We start from the raw sequence: 20422 nt of genomic DNA, 5'->3' as shown, positions 1-20422 counted from the left end.
TACGTACATCGTAAGGCTTTTCAGGTCACCGAGTGGCTTTCTTTGAGTCATCGCACAAGGTCTGGTGCAGGGACCGGTTTTTTGGACCGCGGCCTTTATTCTCGTGCTATAGAGTACGCGAACAGAGAGAGCAGGCCAAAAATAAATAGTTAAAAACGCGCTGAGCTTCTAGCACATTCATTTGAATTCATTTAATTCCCTCCCCTCCTGTATCATTACTAGTAAAGCTTTAGTTTTGAAAGTCATACCTAAGTAAGTTTTTTTTAAATGTTTTCTGAAGAATGTCCCATTGTTGGGCATATGTAAGATATTTGAGGATTTACTCTATAAACATATACTGTAGAAACACGATTACCTACTTGTAGTTCGTTCGATAGAATATAATAAAGTATGTATGTAAACTCTTTAAAGTCGTCGTTTAAAGTCATATCTAAAAAATAAAATAAACGCTTAGTTCGGCATAAATAATATTGCACGGCAGGTCATGAGTTTATGAATGACAAGAAAAATATATATTTTATATCCCGTATACATCGTTACATTTTTAAAATATGTGCTTTTTTTTAGTGATACTAAGAAAATTCTTAAAAACGCGCGCGTTCTGACAAATCAATCTTGCCCCGCTGGGTTTCCCTCATATCCCCCTACCCTACCCCTCCTTCCCCCATATCCACATTGATTAGTGCTAGATGTTCGGTGCCCCTTTAAGCTGCGCGTCCACTGCATCGGAATCGGAGCGTACGGAGCGTTCGATGTATTGTTCCTCTATTATTTTATTAGCATTCTGATAAAATGTGTTTCATTAAGTGCCTGTTTGCACTATGAGTGTATGTGCGGGCCAAAATTATGAGTACTTTGATAGAGAGGACAAAGAAAGAAATCTCCACCATGAGCTATGTTATGTACTTACTTTAAAAATAATTTAATTTGTGAACCAATCTGTGTTTGATAAGGTCTACCGTGCCGCATGTGGGTTTTATAATACTTAGGCACGACTCGCATGAGTCACTCCAGTCCAGTATAATAAAGACGAAAGAGATGAAAGCACATCGAAAACCATTCAAAATTTATAAGTAGCCGTGAGTACATTTGCTGTAGTGTGCTTTTTTTCTCCATCTTCGTTGGAAAGAACTCTGACGGAAAGACGCTTTGAGATACATAATGTACAAGTATGGTCGTGCAAAAAGCCTGTCTCTGGTTAAAGATGTTATCTATCTGACCCTCCGGAGATTTCATTGCTCGCGGCATACGGTAACTGTTATTTACTACATTTTAGTCCGAGACAGCTATACTACTTCGCCAGTACCGGTTTCGATGAAGGCTACTTTGTCAATAATGGCACTTATTTTTACATGGATGACTTAATACAAAATAAAGTAACTAAGTAGGTAAATGTTTTTCTTCCGGCTTAAAGTTGTCAACCCTTGTGGGGAGGTGGTGCTGTTCCATTTACCTTTGCAATTAATTATATAGCATTAAGATTTGAAAAGAGAGCGGTTTAGGGCTTTAACTAAAATGAGTCTATTGATAAACAGGTTCTGCATTAAAGCAAAAATACCGGAGGCCGTATTGTCTAACACGCTGACATTCCGCAATCGCAGTTACCATCTCTGTGTTAGACAATAAGGCCTCAGAGGGGCTACGATGAAATTCGAAAATCGAAGTTCGTATCGTACCGTCCCTCTCACTCTCGTTTTAAATAATATAAGCGCGAGCAGGACGGCAAGACGAGAAGTTCGAATTTTGCACTTAGTAGTAAAGGGCCAGAGTCCAAATTGCTTCGTACTCGGAATCGTTATCCCTTTTACCATTTTCTTTCTGGCATATGCTATAGAGTAAGGCTAGAGAGAGATGGTGAATGCGACTGAGAGCATGTCATTTATTATCATGCCATTTGCAACGACCAGGTTCCTTGACTATAGTACGTATATGTATAATACAAATAATGGTACCTACAAGCCGCTTTTTTAATGTAGCGTGTGATTCTAAACTTGATTGACACAAGTTTGTGATGCGTTATTTTTTTTTCCTGTGTCCATTGTTTCCCAATAGCACTTAGAATTTTGACGCATAGAATATAATATGAGAATATCTAAGAAAACTTTTCTCAGAGATCAATAATAGTAATAAAATTTGTAACGAAATGCCTTCGTAAGAGGCATAAAGCCAACCAACGTCACATGTTGGTCGGCGCGCTCAAATGACTTGTGAACTGGGTCCAGAACATACAAAACGACAGTTTAAAACAATGTCCCAGTAAACTTAGCCGCCGCTCACTACAGATGAATAAAACTAGGGCGTTAGTATGTCTCTAGTTTGAGTAGTAGGGCTGGCAACGATTTCGTTTTCTTTTCACAAGCTTTTATTTAAGTTGCAATGTAGGTAAGTATGTATACAAGGTGTTAATTAAATAACCGAAAACCCCAGACACCCACACAGATTACATTTATTTTTAACAAAAAATATAAAAAAAACTTTTATTGTTTTAAATGTGAAATTAAAATTGATCAAATTTAGTTACGATGCATTTATATTCGTTATGTCATAGAACAAAAACTGATGAGTTTTTATTTTGCCAGAAAAAAAAAACGATTTTTAATTTATTTATATTAAACATTTTATCATTGTCTAACTAAAGTTTTAACAATAATTTTTAAATTTGGATCGCGAAACAGTATGCGCGCGTATTGAAGTTCATTGAATATGGTGGAACTAACTAACGAACTAACTGATAAGGAAGTTACTCGTATATCAATCCCACTTCACCAAATGGTGATTTCCAAGAGAAATGCATAGTTACTTCGTTACTGTCCCTGCAATAGAGTTCCCTTGATTTCCCTAGGGTTCACTCATCAGATCCTGACTTGGTGACAATGGGACCTAATTAGAAGTATTCTCCATTCTAAAAAATAAAATAAAATCGGTTCATAAATGCCGAAATTTCGAGGTAACAACCACGAATTAAAAAAAAACAACCGAATATCCAGCAACTAATAACCTCCTCCTTTTTTGAAGTTGGTTTAAAACAAGTGAAAGGTAGCCCTAGCACGAGTCCAAATGGTTGCGGTTTGAGCAATTACCGCTATTGGCCCGGCCGGGAAGGCAGCCTCACCGGCCCGTGTTTACGTAACTGTTCGCCCGACAAATGTGCAGGAGGTTGACATAAATACCATACATGCTTATTGGCGATAATGTTACTTGGGGCACTAAAGTAATGGATATATCGTCAATGTTAGGGGAAGAAGTACGCTTGGAAATTAACGAATCCAAGCAAATGGCTACCTTTGCTTGAGTTTGTATATCAGCAACGCAAAGCTCAAACCTCAACTAGATACTTGTGATAGGCATTCTATAAAGTTCGTAGAGGTGTACCTGCTGATAAGGGGTTTTTCTATATTCTAAAGGAATATGGAGCCAGCCTATTTCTTTTCTACTACGAGGGCATAGCCATATTCATAGGGGTTTGGTTATTGCACAATAAACAGCCAAGTTCAGGTTATTTTAAATCATGGACCTGAACTGTTAATTGTTCTATACTGTTCATGACAATTGAGATAAAAATTCAATCCGTACAACTCTCGACCCCTTTTGTGTAGTACCTACTATGTCGGATTCGGAATGTTGCTTTTAAACCCAACTCGGGCTTCCATTTGGAGCGCTGCAATCAGCTAAGGCTTGTCATTTGCAATGTTCACTGAAAACTGAAATAAAGTGGAGAAAACAACAAAAAACTAGCTCTGATTTCGTGGAAGTTTTGCAAACGAAGCTTCTATGTGCAATTCTGTTCTTTACTTGACGTTGCATTTCAGAGTTTGCTGAATATTTGCGCGAACTTGAGACGCAAATTGCTTCGATACGGTTTATTACATCTATAACATAGTCATAACACAAAAAATGGACGAAATAGGCAAATTTGAATACACGTCATAAGGAAAGTTCCTAAAGTTATTTATAATTATGTATATATTATGTATACTGATTACCATGAAATTAGCTCAGGCGACTTCTAATACGTATACATATGGGTATAAATAAAATGTATACGTTACCCACCGACTGCAATTAAGGTGAAATAGTATACATTTGACGACCAGATGGCCTAGTGGTTAGAGAACCTGACTACGAAGCTTGAGGTCCCGGGTTCGATTCCCGTGTCGGGGCAGATATTTGTATGAAAAATACGAATGTTTGTTCTCGGGTCTTGGGTGTTTACTATGTATTTAAGTATGTATCTATCTATATAATTATATTTAACCTTTGCTTAGTACCCAACACAAGCTTTGCTAAGCTTACTTTGGGACTAGGTCAATTGGTGTGAATTGTCCCGTGATATTTATTTATTATTTATTTATATCTCGTAAACCTTTATACATGTGCGACCCGGCTATAACATTCGCGTCTTTATAGGCTTATTCATAAAACTTTGACGCAGGTGTGTCGCTTAATTAGATAAGAATTAAAAACCATATTCTACGAACCAGTTATCAAAGTCATTGACCCCTTGGTATACTTTTTACATGAATGAAGCTTGCATACTCGTATCTTGGATTGCCGTATCGCGTCGACGCTTATCAAGGTTGTAACGGGACCAGAGAGACCAGTGACAGCTGCCAATGACTTTTTACGCCTAAGTAGGTTCGTTACCGTTGATTACAACTGGATAGTCGTACTGCGAACAACGGTGTACCTAGGGATTCTGGATTCTTCTTGAAACTGGTCCTTGAGGCAAGCCAAGACTATTAATTCGATCTTATTATTTTGTATAAGGTTAATTTTATTGTGGTTAGTAATTTGTGAGACAAGATGTAATGTGATTTTTGTCATGCTTAAAGTACTCAACCGATCGTGATAAAATTTGGTATGGAGATGGTTTGAGATCCCGAAAAGGACATGGGATAGTTTTTATCCCGGCAAATTGTATAGCTCACACTGGTGGGTGGAACTTTTGTGCTACTATTGTCATGTTGACATTTCATACATTTGCCAAAGAAATCATAGGGAAATTGACTACGAAAAGGTTCCATCCTGATACGTGATTCAGTTTTCTCGACCTTACACTGTTTACGTAATTATAATAGATTGCCGCTGGTGGTCGGGGTCATGAGAAATATCTATTTAGGTAGTTGTTTATTTTTTTCACCAAATTATGCGGCGGTTGTTTACAAATCCGACTCGCACTTGGTACATCTTTCGTTTCATCGTGAATTAGTAGAGGTGCAGGCTGGAAATCAGCGCGGTGAAGCATTCACACCGCACATGCTGAGCCTGAACCTTTTGCCTTAAATAGCTGAATGTATATGTACCTTATCACGAATATGTATTACTTTTTATGGGCAATAAATGTTTTTTTCTTTTTTTTTTCTTTTATTAATTGTAACCCGATCCAAATCCCCGCAGTATGAACTCTTTATTCAAACAACGCATCGATCGGGCAAATCAAAGGCTGTTGTTATTTGGTTATTTGGGTCAGTTTCCGGGACAGTGCCTTAAGCCAAATGAGTTCACCTGAACATTGTGGACATATTCCCTGACGTAATCTATATCTCATTAGGGGTATGTTACAGACACATAAATGTGCTGTTATTACTCACGTGGGTAAAAACACGTGTTATGATTATGATGTTAAGTTTGTAGTTACTAATATTTCAAGACGATAATATTGATAACTAGCTGTTGCCTGCGGCTTCGGCCCCGCTCCAGTCTTTTTTAAAAATTTTGTTGCGCAAATACTTTGTCCTGACAATAACGAACACAACAAAAAATGATTATAATAATTCGGTGCCGTTGTTCGGAAGTTATGCGCGTACATGTATTTCGGCAATTTATTTTTATTTATATAGATAAAATAAAATATTCATTTATGTGATTAAATTATCGGACCTTATCACTAATTATCACGAGAATGGGTTGAGAAATGAAACTTTACAGGAGTGAAGCCGAATAGACATCTTAACAAAAGTAAAAAAGACTCGTCGGTTCCGTTTTTTGTTATTTTTTTGGAGTCGGTTTTTATTTCTCACTTTTTAGTGATTCGTAGATTCGATTAAGCCCAAACACGGCTTAGTTACGTTGTTTTATAACAGAGTTCCGTTGCCTACCTTCCGGCTTCAGCATCAGATCAGTTCGAAAGAATCATTAACTTAAAGCTTCTTCTTAGTCGCATATCTATGTCTATATTATGATCGTTTCGGTTCGTCTCATGACAAGCGAGCATTTCTTAGCGAGCATTTCTCATCATGTTGTTTACCAAATGATATTTTCTGAATGTAAATGCTTATCTTAATGCTAAAAATGCCAAAATCGCCATAGGTGTACCTATAAAATTTGAGGTTTGCCCTCGATTTCCCTAGGATCTCATTATCAGATCTTGACTTGGTGAAAATGGAACCACCTCAGAAAAGTACTCTTTCGAATAAAAAAAGAATTTTGAAAATCGGTCCACAATTGACTGAGTAATCGGCGAACATACATAAAAAAAATACAAACATTGGAACATGGAACCTCCTCCTTTTTTGAAGTTGGTTAAAAATCATTTGTTGCCCAAACTGAAACAGAGACGCTTCGCGCTGACTCGGTCAAAAAGTAAAAGGATTTGAAATATCTACGAAGAATGAGAACTTCTGATTTTTTTATACATTTAAAATGCTCAATAATACTATTGAACACTTCACAGTCTAGTTTCACCTTATAGCAGCAAAGCTCCAGTGATCCCTATCATTTTATAATCCATTAATTAAGTACAATGGCTCACGATAATTATCAAAGGTCAGTATTCGGACTAATTGCTCGATGAATTCGAACCGGTGACATTAACATTAGTGCGAATTTAATACGGTAGGTTCAGCTAACAAGCGTAATGGATATCGGAATATTATTAATTGCACATCTAATAAATAATCAAATAAATAATTGCCTATCAATTTATTCTCATTATTTATATACTTTTTTACACCAATTACATTATTTCAAATAATTCGAAAACATACATCAATCTACAATATACAAAAATACTACAATCACATCAAAAATACTGACTGCACAGCAAAAAATACTGACTGCACAGAAAATTAACTAGAGAGTGCGTAGATGATACTCATTCTCATAGCGAAATAACTTTTATTATCTATTTGGCACCGGAAAAATAGGTACGACGACGAGCGAAGTGAGGAGGAGCGTTAGGTACAATTGCGACCACAACGCGCGATCCGAGCGAGCGAAGCGAGTGCGCCGCGGTAGCGGCCGGCGAAGCGCCAGAACCTAATTTATTTAGGAAATAATTTGGTCCCTACTAGTGCTGGTTTTGTAATTTACTTGATGTAAAAAGTATATAAATACTGAAAATGAATTGATACGTATACATATGTTGTACTTAATAAATAATAATATGATAGGTCAAATAAAATGCTGTTTCATTTATGTTAACTGCTGTGCTTTATATGAAAATACTACCCATAGATAACAGCAGCGTGATATCAAGTACCTATATCTATTTGCAGTCATAGGTGGGCAGATATTTAATATGAGGTAAATTTAAAAACGTGAACGTATTATTTTGCTTCTGTTAGGTATCTTACCGTAGTCCATTTAACGTTAATTAGATACCTACTTTCTTTTTTATTACCTACGCGATGCCATGCCGTTGAGATCATGTTCTCTCTAGTTGATCGCTACTTTAAGCACAGAATAAGTAATAGTACAAGTAGTGCTTTAAGGCGGTATAAAAATGTCCTGAGCTATTTCAAACCAACTGTGTTTATAGTCAAACTTTTGCAAATGTGCTTTGCCTATAGCGCTGATTGTGATAGGGTAGTCACAGTTAATAGATAGATTGAGCAAAGCGGGAATTCGGGGTTTAACGAGCATAAGTGTTTTGATTGTACACAGGCTTTGTGCTTAATAAAGGTCAAATTTGGGCTGATTGCGACTATCTAGAGCGGCGGACAGAGCCGAGACGGCGCGGGAGCGTATGTTTCGGGCTGTGTGTGTTGTTTATTTAACAGACCTAACAACACGAAGCTTGCTTGAAAGTTTTAGAAGGCAGGTGACACTTGTACTTATTGAAAATACATATGTGTAGTCCAGTGACCTAGAAAATGACGTCACCCCCCCCCTCCCCCCCGCTGACTCGTGCAAATGCAGCGCTGAACCGCCTTGACAATAGTCAGAACGCGATCTATTCTCTGTTCGACGAAAGTGTGGAGAGTCTCGTTAGGCTTTGATCGTGCGTGCATAATTTGTCCATGTTACGGTGTAAAGTCTGAAAGCCTTTGATCTTTGGTCTGGCTTTATTTATGGTGAATGGATTCATTTTCATAATGATTATATCACTGAATGGCGGTTGATCGTGATGTTTAGAAATTTGCAGAATTTTGAGTACCATCGCGGTAATCGATTTTTATTTATTTATATATTTTACATATAAATAAACGGTATTTAGAGTACTATCTAGATCTTGACAATACAACATTATTGACATTATTTTAAGTACCTATATCAGATACATAGGTACCATAGCTTCTAGAAAAATAAAAATGGCCGTGTTATGATTTCTTCCGTAATTAGAGTAATTAAATAGCTATGCAAATAAATAACTCTAAACGCTGAGATTTTACATGTTATTGGATCAGATTTTTGTTCATCATAATTTATTTCAATTGAATGTGGAATTAAAACAATTTAAATGTTTGTACCTATTACTACAAATGTAGCCAGACACATTCAACTCATCCCACCAAAACACCTTACTGTTTAGTTCACATTGTAGCCGAACTGTACAACTTACATTACACATTTCTGTTACATAGTGGCAACTTGACATGATCTAGCTCGGTGTGCAAACCTTGATTGTAGAAGTTGCGTTCGTGAGGTCTTACTCATTGCCTATCTAAGCATAGTATAAAAGCAGTAACAGACGGTTCAAGCTGCTGCCATGATAGCTACTGCCACTACTGTACCTTGTATAGTAGCTTGGCTTTTAACTTTCGAACTGACTTTTTACTTAATCGGTATATTTTGTGCAAGTGAAAAACTATTAAGTTTTTTTCGATCGTATAGATATAAGGCCGTATTTCTTTAAGTAAACTTAGGGTTCAGTATTTCAACAGGGAAAAGATTGTTCTGAAATCACTGGAACGACTGAGTTGAAAATTGGTACACATTATGTGAATTTTAAACATTATCATTAGAATGGACCTCTGCAAAGTAATTCCTGCATCAATCAATTATTGTTTTTTTTTGTTTAAAAATAGGTATATTCGTTAGGTGTAAAAGAACAGCAGCTGCTTTCAGTCGTGCGGCCGACCACGTCATTTTCAACTTGCATCATAGTAGCAGCAGTAGTATGTTGTTACATTAATTTGGAACTAAATCCTAGTTTCCCGCATCAAATTTGTTTATTGTTAGTTGGTCCTTAGTTGTTTTTGTTAAGCATGTTGTAATAATTATGGCGCTTTAATTTTTAAATCATATGATTCATTGATATAATTGATATATGATTGATATTTGTTTTGTTGTTTTCTTTTTGTAGAATTTTTGTGTTTTATGTACAATAAAGTATTTACATACATACATATATGATTCATTGAATAGCAACAGCATCATAGGTAGTAAACTAAACAATGACGCTAAAGTATACTAAACTTAACTAAGGTTTTATTGTTAACAAACAGAACTAAATTTGTCTTTTGCTGCGTTTTATAAATGGAAGGATTTGATGATACAGTACAGTCGGTTTCTTAACGTAAAAACAACACCTTTTTCTAGAGATATATAAAAACCCCCACGTAACAAATTCCATCGAAATTTTTGGAGCCGTTGATTTAAATAAATAAATACAGTATTTGACAACTCCTGATGTTGACATGTCTTATATAATTATTATAAAAATATAGATAAACATGCAAGTATGTCTTGCTCTGTCTAATCTTGAATTTATAACCTACATAACTTTGTTATTTGTAAGCTTAAAAATTGTTTCTCTATTCGATAACATGTATTGTGAAGTTTTAATTTATGAAATATATAAAAACTACTCAAATACCGTATTATGCGATTCCTATCGAATTGCTCGTTCAAAGATATACTATTAAAATCAAGCTTCATTTAAGGTTGTTACGCTATTAAAATTTTGTTATTTAATTCGTTACAATACAAGCTTTATATTTTATTAATAACATGTTGATTGTTTCAGATAATCCAACTCAACACAAAGCCGATTAAAAGGTGAGTACATACATATGCATGTCGAATTAATTTTACAATATTTATTAATTAGTGTCGGTCATGATTAAAAGGGGATTGCGGTTATCAGTATTTGATATAGCTTAGTATATTTACTGTATGGTTGTCAATATGTGGGCTGTAGATAAATTTGATTCTGGACCCTTTGTGAAACCTTTGTGAAATCGCGTTGATTGTCAACGAAAATCATTAAAACATTTACTCTGAAAACGGTCTATATAGTGGGTCACAATTCGGTTAGTTCTACAGTACATATGTGAAAATACTTAGCTGATAAGCAGCTGATAATATTTAAATACAATAGTTTTACGGGTTTATATACCACTAATATTATAAAATACGAAAGTTTGTAAGTTTGTTTGTTTCTTACCTCTTCACGACTAAACCGCTAAACCGATTCAGATGAAATTCGGTACACAGATAGTTTCAGTCTCGGGCAAGGACATACGTAAGATAGTTTTAATCCCGAAAAATTGCTTAGTTCCCGCGGAATTGCGATGAACGAATTCTACACGGACGGAGTCGCGGGCAACAGCTAGTTGTGTAAAAATTTCGCCAAAACCTTGTTCTCTTATAATGTTTTTGCTTTGATAATAAAACTTAATTATTTTTAAGACATTTGATTTGTAACTTGTAGTTGGATTAATAAAGCGCTCGGTAAAATAAGGCTTTATAAAAATATAAGACTAAATTATAATAACGAGCCAGTTACTGGCGTAATTCCTCGGGCCTCCTTGTTACGGTCTGTCAAAACTCAACATTCAAAGCCAACAATTTTCCTTTTCAAAAGAAAAACATTCAAGTGAGTATTTCATTTTATACTCTTTGAAAAAAAAAACGGAACCCTTAAAATGCTAAAGTAATTTAGTAAATTGAGTTTTTATTAATAAGCACTTCTAGGAGACGTAGGCTGTTAATAAAATGTTCTAATATTATAAATTTATTTTTATAAACTAGCTGTGCCCGCGACTCCGTCCGTGTGAACTTTGATTTATTTAAACCAGTTTTTGTTTTGACTGCAGACATTATTTATACAAAAGATACTTACTTACCTGTCATCTAAATTAAATTAATATAGTTTCCGAATGCTGACAGACAAACAAACAAACGGTCAGGAGGATGATAATAAGGGTTCAGTTTTTACCATTTTGGTTATGGAACCACAAATAATCAAAGAAGTAGTAGATACGGAACGAATACTTTTCAAGGTTAATTATTGGTTAGAACTATGCAAAGCGTGGGAGAATTTTCAGTGTCTGGCACTACACTTATACTACTATAAATAAGTATTTATGTACATAAACTATGTTGTCTAAAAAAATAATTTGTCAGCTATTACATAAAAAAAAATAAAGTAACAGAAAATCGGCAACCATTAAGATAAATTTACAAAAGCGAACTTATCCTTTTAAGGGATCTCTACCAGTCTACCTTTGAGTGGATGAAATGAGTGTTCAATTAGGAACTGACATACAGTGAGTTTAAAGGTCAAAAACAGTGTATGTAAGTACATAAAATGTAGAAAAGTATACCACTAAATCGAATCACACATAATAATATTATAGTGCTTACATATGCTGAAGTTCGAATCAGAAAACTTTGTGCGTTGAGTTGCCTTAAGGGCCAAAGACACTACGGTCCTTACGTTTATAGTTTTTAAATTTAAAGTCAGTCACACTTACACTAAAATCCTCCTTTAAAGGTTAAAGATTAAAATAAATAACACTATAAATAAAATAAATAACAAAACAAATAACTTTACAAATCAAGCAGCCGGATGAAGCAGCCAAGATCTGAACAACTTATTATAGCCCATAATACGGAGACGTTTAAATAAACGAATTATATTGGGGCATTTATCAAGTTAATTAAATTGAAATGTCACTTCCGTTCCATTAGCTTTGCTTTTGTATTATTGTGGGGTGACGTTAATTTGATTTGATTTTCGATTGTCAGTTGGTGAGTTATTTCAGTTATTAAATAAATGAGTTACGTCTTATATCACCTATAAAATTACATTAATTAATATCTTTCTGTAGCAGCTATTGATAAGATTTGAAGTGAACAAAAAAAAATTACGTCCACTGTCGGGAGTAAAACAGTCATACGTATTTAACATTATACGTAGTCAAACATATAGTGAAATTAAATTCAGGGTCTCGGAGCCTATTTATTCTAACTTCTTCATAAAATCAGATCTCTGCTCATTGAATTCGGCTGATACTCTTTGTACAGACGCCTACGCTTCGTCGTTATAACACAAAGGCTCTGCAAATAAAAATGTTTCGTATTTTAACAGTTGAAATAAAGTTAGTCCAATAATCGAATATATAGTACAATGGGCGGAGTACGTGGAGCGTGAAGCATAGCACAATACGATATGGTCGGCAGACAAAGGAGTTGCACTCCGTGGAGTGGGTTGCTCAAATGTATGAAAGTGGATAAGCAGTGCTGCACATTGATTAAGATTGAGTAGTTCCCAATCAATGAAATGATGGTCAAACCAGACCACATACAAATTTCACTTCAAACCTTTCGGTCACACTTTTAATTTTGGGATAAAATTGTGTGGTTTTAAGTTTGTATCTGTGGAATACAATTTATATATATATAAAAAAATCATCATCTGTACCTAGCTATAATAATTGCGCACGTTTTCAGATAATATCGACTACATTTTGGATTTACCTGAACTACAGTTTCGAATCATCCAACTGAAGAGGCAAACAGCAGTCAATTGACTTCATATTTATTTTAGAAATGACTATATATATTAGGGTTATAGAAATTAATATTACTTCCTATAAAATAGAGTAAACTCATATATAATATTACTATCACTTCTCTATTATGATTCTCCGTAACTCCTTGAACCAAGACAGGGATAAGTTGAAAAAGGCTCTTCCGTATATCCTTTGTTATGTCTTAATATCCACGAGTGCCGAAAGAGATCGATCAACACTAGGTTTTGAATGTGTTCCTCGAACGGTGTCCCGGGCAAACACTGGCGTCCTAAAACAATATTGGAGACGAAGAACAAACAATATGGGGAAGCGAATATTGCTTGATGTAACAGAGGTTTCTAATATGTAGTGAATGACACCTTTAGTGGAATTTAGTTGTGGCACACACGCCGACGCCAGTGTGTTGGGAATGACCCGTGATGAGGGATATACAGTGTTATTATGAAGGAGTTGTTGTAAGTTGCAAATCTACATTAACATAATAAAGAGTAGACTTTGTTTTTATGTAGGGGATAATCTCTAAGAGTATAGATACTGGACCGATCCTAAATCTTTCACTGGCAGAAAACTCTCTGTTTAGCATATTTACATACATACAGGAACTTTTCATTCCGGGTAAATGCAAGTTTTTGCAGGACGCAGACGCAGTTTTGGGCAACAGCTAGTTAATAAGTAGGTATTCCCTTGACTTGTCTAAAAATGTTTTGCCTAATTTCACTTTGTCTAACAACTTTTACTATAATGAATAGTTTGTCTAAAGTCAATTTGTAAAATTTCATTATTCATAATTTTTATTTTGTCGAATTTTCATTATTACTAAGTGATCATTTGCATAACTCTTGTTTTGTCGAATATTATTTTATCGAAAATTCACTTTGTCGATTCTTATTTTAACTAATCATCATATAGCCGAATAACGTTTTAACTAATATCATTTGCATAAATAACTTGTTTTGCCGAATATTATTTTATCGAAAACTCACTTTGTCGATTCTCATTTTAACTAATCATCATATAGCCGAATAACGTTTTAACTAACATTGGATTGTCTAATATTGAATTATCATAATATTTGTTTTGCTTACTAACGTTATGCCTAATTTTGGTACCTAAATGTTTATTATAAAATAAGGTCAATTAGGTAGGTTAAAACTGAAATAAATTAATCCATAATATTCTTCTATTTTTTTATTTGGTTCAAGCAAATAACAATACTAAGCATACAGGGAATAGGTACGACGACGAGCGAAGCGAGGAGGAGCGTTAGGTAGAACTGCGACCCTACAGTGCGCGAGCCGAGCGAGCGAAGCGAGCGTGCCGTGGCAGCGGCCGGCGAAGCGCCAGAACCGACTTTGTTTTATAATACTAAACTTTTTAGAAATAACTAACGTTATCATTATGTGTCACGGTTAATCAACCGTGATTAGAATAAATAAAATTAACCAACATTTATGTTAGACAAAATAATATTATGTCAGACAAACATTATACGAAATAAGTTTATACAAAATGAAATTATGCTAAATGTATGTTAGAAAAAAATAATTATAAATCAAAGGGTATACGAAATAAGTTTATACAAAATGAAATTATGTGACATGTATGTTAGGCAAAATATAATTATGTCAGTCAAACATTATATCAAATGAGTTTATACAAAATAAAAATTAGATAATTTAAAATTAGGCGAAACAAAATTATGTAAAGTAAGTTGTATGTAAAATGACTTTCACTAAAATGAAAATTAGGTAAAATGAAACTTAAGGTTAAGTAATATTAATTTATCTAACATTAGGCAAACTGAAAATAGGCAAAAACTTGTTAGGCAAAACCAGGTACAACCTAATAAGTATATGTAAACGTAGTTACATATTTGAAAATCGAAAGTTAAAATACCTATGGGTAAAATGTCGATGTTCAAAATATCGAAAATTAAAATAACGAAAGTTTATATTGTCGAATGGTTAGATACCCTACGTCCAATATATCAAAAATATATTTATCTACAAAAGTGACATCGAAATAGTACATTGTGTCTTAAGGGCGGTAAATAAGGAATTACGAACGAGAGTCTATTAGAAGCCCAAAGTCGAAGACTGAGGGCTTTAATGAGTCGATGTTCGTAATTCTAGTACCGCCCGTGCGACATACAATGTTTTTCATCACATTTGCAAGTAAAATTTTATATTTGTAAAAGAAAAAATATAATTGTTCCAAATATTGGCGATACTTTAGGCTGTGCTCTTGGCAGCGTCGCCCTCTACCTCCCCCTCCCTCGGCATGTGGTGGTCCATGTAGTGCTGCATGCAGCAGCGCGCGCAGCGCCATCAGTACGGGCACTGACTCATTTACCGACCTTGGGCTTCATGACAAGACAATGTGTACGCGCAATGACTCATTTACCGACCACGGGTTTCATGACGAGCACATTAAGGTCGAGGGTTTTATTTGGGGGGTTGCAACCAAGGTAGCCTGCATGTTACGACACTGTTTACTAGCAAGTGTGATGAAAAATATAAATATCGAAGTACAGAGTATCGAATATCCTATGTATGAACTTTCACGTGACAGGGTCGACAGAGCTCCTCTTCGCGGAGTTCCTATTCCGCTCAGTTAAGGCGCTTCGCGCCTTGACGCAATACTAACCTAACCTAACCTATTGAACATGAATTACCAAAAATATTTGGTTTGGTTAGGTTAGAACTGTGATCACAACGCACGAGTCGAGCGAGCGAAGCGAGCTATCCGCGGCAGCGGCCGGCGAGTGCTAAAAATGACTAGATTATGTAAAATAAATGCTATTAAGAGAAAGGAGCAATAAATAAAGCAGATTTGTATGTACGATATTTAAAATGTTCGACATTCAAATATGTTGACATTTACAACTTAGATATATTGGCTATCGATATTTTTCCTCATTCGATATTTTAATCAATCGACATTTCAATCTTAGACATATTATAAAATACAATTAGAAAACTAAAACTGAATATAAGCTAAACTAAAACTACAAATTAAAAATGTCATCATGATATTCTGCCTCAGGCATTGACCCCAAGACACTGGCCGCATTACCTCTCTGAACTGTTATTCCTAATCTTTGTAAGAGGTAATTAAGTGCCAGCCTTGGGGTTGCCTAAGTTTGTGCAAATTTTGTTGGAAACATTTGATGAGCAAAAATTACCATTTCTACTCTTAATCAGATAACAATTCTATCTCAAACTGGAATCACCTGTAGTACCTTTCCATCAAAATAAAGCGACAATATATTTATCGCGAAAATATATTTTCTATAATAAAATACGTATTTCGCGAGGCGAACAAAAGTGTACGAATGTCCAGAGATAAATCTATTTACGGTAGATTTGAGCTGCAATCCGTTCAGGCGTCGCCCGGGTAACGAAGTGGGGAAGCATCTTACAAAACCTTAGGTTGAGGCCACAGCGAAAACAGCTTAGAGAAGATTACGCTTCTGATCTTGACAAAGAGAGAGCACAAAGATAGAATATAAATATTTCCACAAAATTCGGCACACAATAAAAGAATAAACAAACAATTAAATAATCCCACTAATATTATAAATGCGAAAGTTTGTATCTGTTTGTTTGTTTGTTACTTCATCACGTCTAAATCATTGAACCGATTTAGATTAAATTCGGTATACAGATAGTTTGAGTCCCGGAGAAGGATATAGGATAGTTTTTATCCCGGAAAATTGCATAGTTCCTAATTGGATAGCGATAAACGAATTCTACGCGGACGAAGTCGCGGGTAACGGCTAGTGAAAAATAAATTATGACAAATACAACCCTAAAATCATCTGGGCAAGGTCAGCTTTAGAGCCGTAATGAAAAAGAAGTGTTTTAAGGGATAATAAGGTTTCTCCTGGTTTCTCCTCACTGCCGTTTTAAACACATAATATTCGATGTATAGGGAGCATTCCCATTTTTTTCACTTGACGGTAGTACGAACAATTAAAAAAAATCCAGTAGTTTGCATTGCCGAGAAAGCTGTGCCAGGATCACGGCTGACTATAAGTAACAAACCACTGTCTGATTTTACGCTAAAACTACGACTTAGGGGCTGTTTCACCATCGACTCGATCGTCTGTTTAACGACGGTTAAATGTGATGCCGTCTCCGTCTATTCGAACAAAACAGCATCACACCAAACCGCCAGTTAACACTAATTAATGAATGGTGAAACAGCCCCTTAATGTCATTTTCGCAGCCTTAGGAGAAACAGAAAATAGTTCGTTTAAAGTAAAAGTTTTAAAAGATTCTCACAAATCCTACTTACAAACATACGGTGACCTGTGGCGCTGGTTCATGATGAGCTTAGTAGCTCTCTCTGTGACGAATCTAATGCTCCTTTTAAGGTTGTCTTCTCCAGTGAGACCGTACCTTTTCCAGGAACATAGATCCTCAAGGGTTAGATAATCTTTGTGAATTGTATTGTTGAAAGATTGTTTGTGAGATAAGCTGATAGCACCGGGAGGCTATACTCGTACAACGAAGTTCGAAAATCGAAGTTCGTATTTTGCCGTCCCGCTAACGCTTATACTATAATTTAATACGAGAGTGAGAGGAACGGTACGATACCAACTTCGATTTTCGAATTTCGTAGTAGCCCCCTTGTTAAAATGAGATGTATGAAATGTGATCAGATTTCAATTTTATGTTATGGAAGCGGATCGGAGTTCTAGTAAACAATTATATTACATTGCCTAAATGTTCAGGGCTAGTTTCAGCTCTTAGTTTAGTTTAGTTTTAGTTTATTTATTCATTCAACATAATAATACATCATAAACTAAGTGAATCTATTAAACAAAAGTTGTTTTTTTTTTACCAATTTTTTTTTATAATACGAGTAGCAATTAGTTTACCTAAATAAATTTTTAACGTCCACAACGAGGTAGATTTAGCCATCGTGACCCAGTACAGGGATAATATATCGTTATTATCTAAAAGACATGGACCAGTTAATTTACGGAATCTATCATATCTCCCAACATTCATAATACCTTCAAGTAGCAAGTGATACTTCGGGTGTTGCAAGCGTTCCTAGGCGGCGGTAATTGCTTAACATCAGGCGGGCCGCATGCCTGTTTGCCACCAACGTGGTATTAAAAAAAAAAGTAGCAATGACTACGGCAGGAGTGTGGACACACGCTCTGCCTCGCGCTTTTAATATGACTCAATGAAAAATAAAACTAGAAAGCAATTGATAAACACTTATAAAAAATGCTGATAAACAGACTTTCCGATTAGTAGCTGTATCTTACAGTTAATGTCATTTCATTAATTAGTTAGATGTAAGAACGATAATTAGATTAAAATTCAAAAATTATATTTAATTTAACGACAGACCAAGAAGCACATCTAGCTAACTTTCGGGTAAAATTTAAAACACGTAAATAATCTGCTCGTTAAAAAAATCTAAATACGAATCCACATGCTCAGTAAAGGAATATCTGATTATGACAACGAATAACTTTATCACGTATACCTACCTACTACTACGAAGTGCAAAATTCAAACTTCTTTTATTGCCGTCCCGCTGACGCTTATATTAATTAATACGAGAATGAGAGGGACGGTACGATATGAACTTCAATTTTTTAATTTCGTAGTAGCCCCCCAGAACCGATAGGAAACTCATTATACTCGTACGTCAATAGATTAAATCCCATTGTGCTCTAACTGCAATGCTACATAGTGTAACACTTGGATTTGCGAAGGTTCCAATGTTACAGATTGTTATCGCGTAGACTTAGATATTGTCACAGTTTGCAATCGCAGCTAAACTATGAAATATATTTGAATCCAACGAGCCTGGGTAACTTCTTGCTCGTCCGTCAATGTACTTAGTATACTTCCACCATATTGTAAGCCGTGGTGGCTAATCAAGCAGAAGGGCGTGGTTGAAAACCTCTGATCGAATTCATGTGCGGAATTACATTTGAATACACGAGCTTTGCGGTGAAGGAAAAATCGTGAGAAACCTGCACAAACCTGCAAAGGCCTATATACGTCCCACTGCTCAAGAACCTTGGTCAGTGCGGATTGTACTTAGTGCATCACGATGCTTTATCCAAAGCCTGGGTAACTTCTTGTCGTCCGTCACATATTTTAAGGATGAAAGGACTTAATATCCTGGTGAGCACAGTCGTGAGAAATGTATTTTGTAAGGTAAAAAAAAACTCTCATTGTTTTCAATCCGCCGATGTGCAATACTATTTATTTTTCAATAGCCAGCGGCAATATACCTATTTTGACTTTTATTGCTTTTTAAACTTTCATTCTACCATTTGTAACCAATTAATATAGGCATTGATTTGATGTGTGTTTCCAAGGGGTAATTCTAAAATGAACGAATGAATTAATGAAATAGTTTTTTCTGCTAGAAAAAGCATTGGTTTACAGGTGTTGTCGCAAAATATACGTGCTCCTTATTCATATTGAAATAGCATGCAAAATATTAACATTATAATTATATTTAAATTAAACAAAATAAAGAAAATTCATTATGATTATTAATACAACTAGGCAATTGTAATAATAAAACAATCATGTCAAACTTTTTAAAAGTACAGATCGGTTAAAAGAAAAAGTATGTTTTATCTTTGTCTACGAATCTTAAATTAACAAAACAACAAGCATCGAACAATAAAGGGGTGTAGTATCTACTTGACATTAAATGAATACCTACCTTACCCTTAATGAGCTCCCGGTGTGTCGACGCAGTTGCATGCTTCCTTGTAGTTGTTGGTGGATGTTAATGTTGATTAACCGACAACCGCGAATCACTAAAAAGTGTTATCAAGTACAAATTATTAATACTGATGACAATTACAAAAACAGTGGTGTTTCTGAAATCCGCGGCTGTTCGCAACAAACGCTGCTAGTGCACCAATACCATGTTCGTTTCACTCATGAAGGTAGCACTCTTTCTGTCATTGTGAATATTGTCTGAGCTTTTCTCGAACTCCGCATCAGCAATACAACACCCTATGGGAGACAACGTTGTAAATTGAAAACTGAACGAGTTATCGGTAACGGGGATGGCGCCACTTTCAGCGAGAAACACCTGTATTATAAATCATTTAACATATGCAAGTAAAGTAAAATGGTATTGGTGGCTATAAAATTTGGGAGCTGGGGCCCTAAACGGCCGGACCACGATAACGCCCAATTGTCGCGGTGCTGCGTACGTTTTCGCTGTTCATTGAACATCTGAAATACTCGCTGCACAGTGGTTACCTGGCAGCACACGCAATGGATAGAGAAAACGCTCGCTGTGATTTGCGACGCCGGTCTCGCGAAGTGGCAACTAGCCCGTATCACGATGTATTTATAGGTAGTTGATGAGGCACCGTTTTATGATTTTAAAGCAGGGCGTTAATAAACAAAGAAATTTTATTAATTAACCGGAATTCT

General features: G+C 35.5%; 1 protein-coding gene across 1 annotated transcript in view; it reads left to right on the top strand.

Annotated features, from left to right (window-relative positions):
* The window catches only part of LOC141434516 (uncharacterized), a 115495-nt gene that overhangs the window by 35822 nt on the left and 59251 nt on the right, over positions 1–20422 (top strand). Inside the window, exon 2 of the mRNA XM_074096939.1 lies at positions 10190–10221. The gene's annotated coding sequence lies outside the window, so the exon portion shown is untranslated. The remainder of the gene's footprint in view (positions 1–10189; positions 10222–20422) is intronic.

This window comes from Choristoneura fumiferana, chromosome 13, assembly GCF_025370935.1.
Source record: "Choristoneura fumiferana chromosome 13, NRCan_CFum_1, whole genome shotgun sequence".
Lineage (NCBI taxonomy): Eukaryota > Metazoa > Arthropoda > Insecta > Lepidoptera > Tortricidae > Choristoneura > Choristoneura fumiferana.
This window is presented reverse-complemented; position numbering and strand designations above follow the sequence as displayed.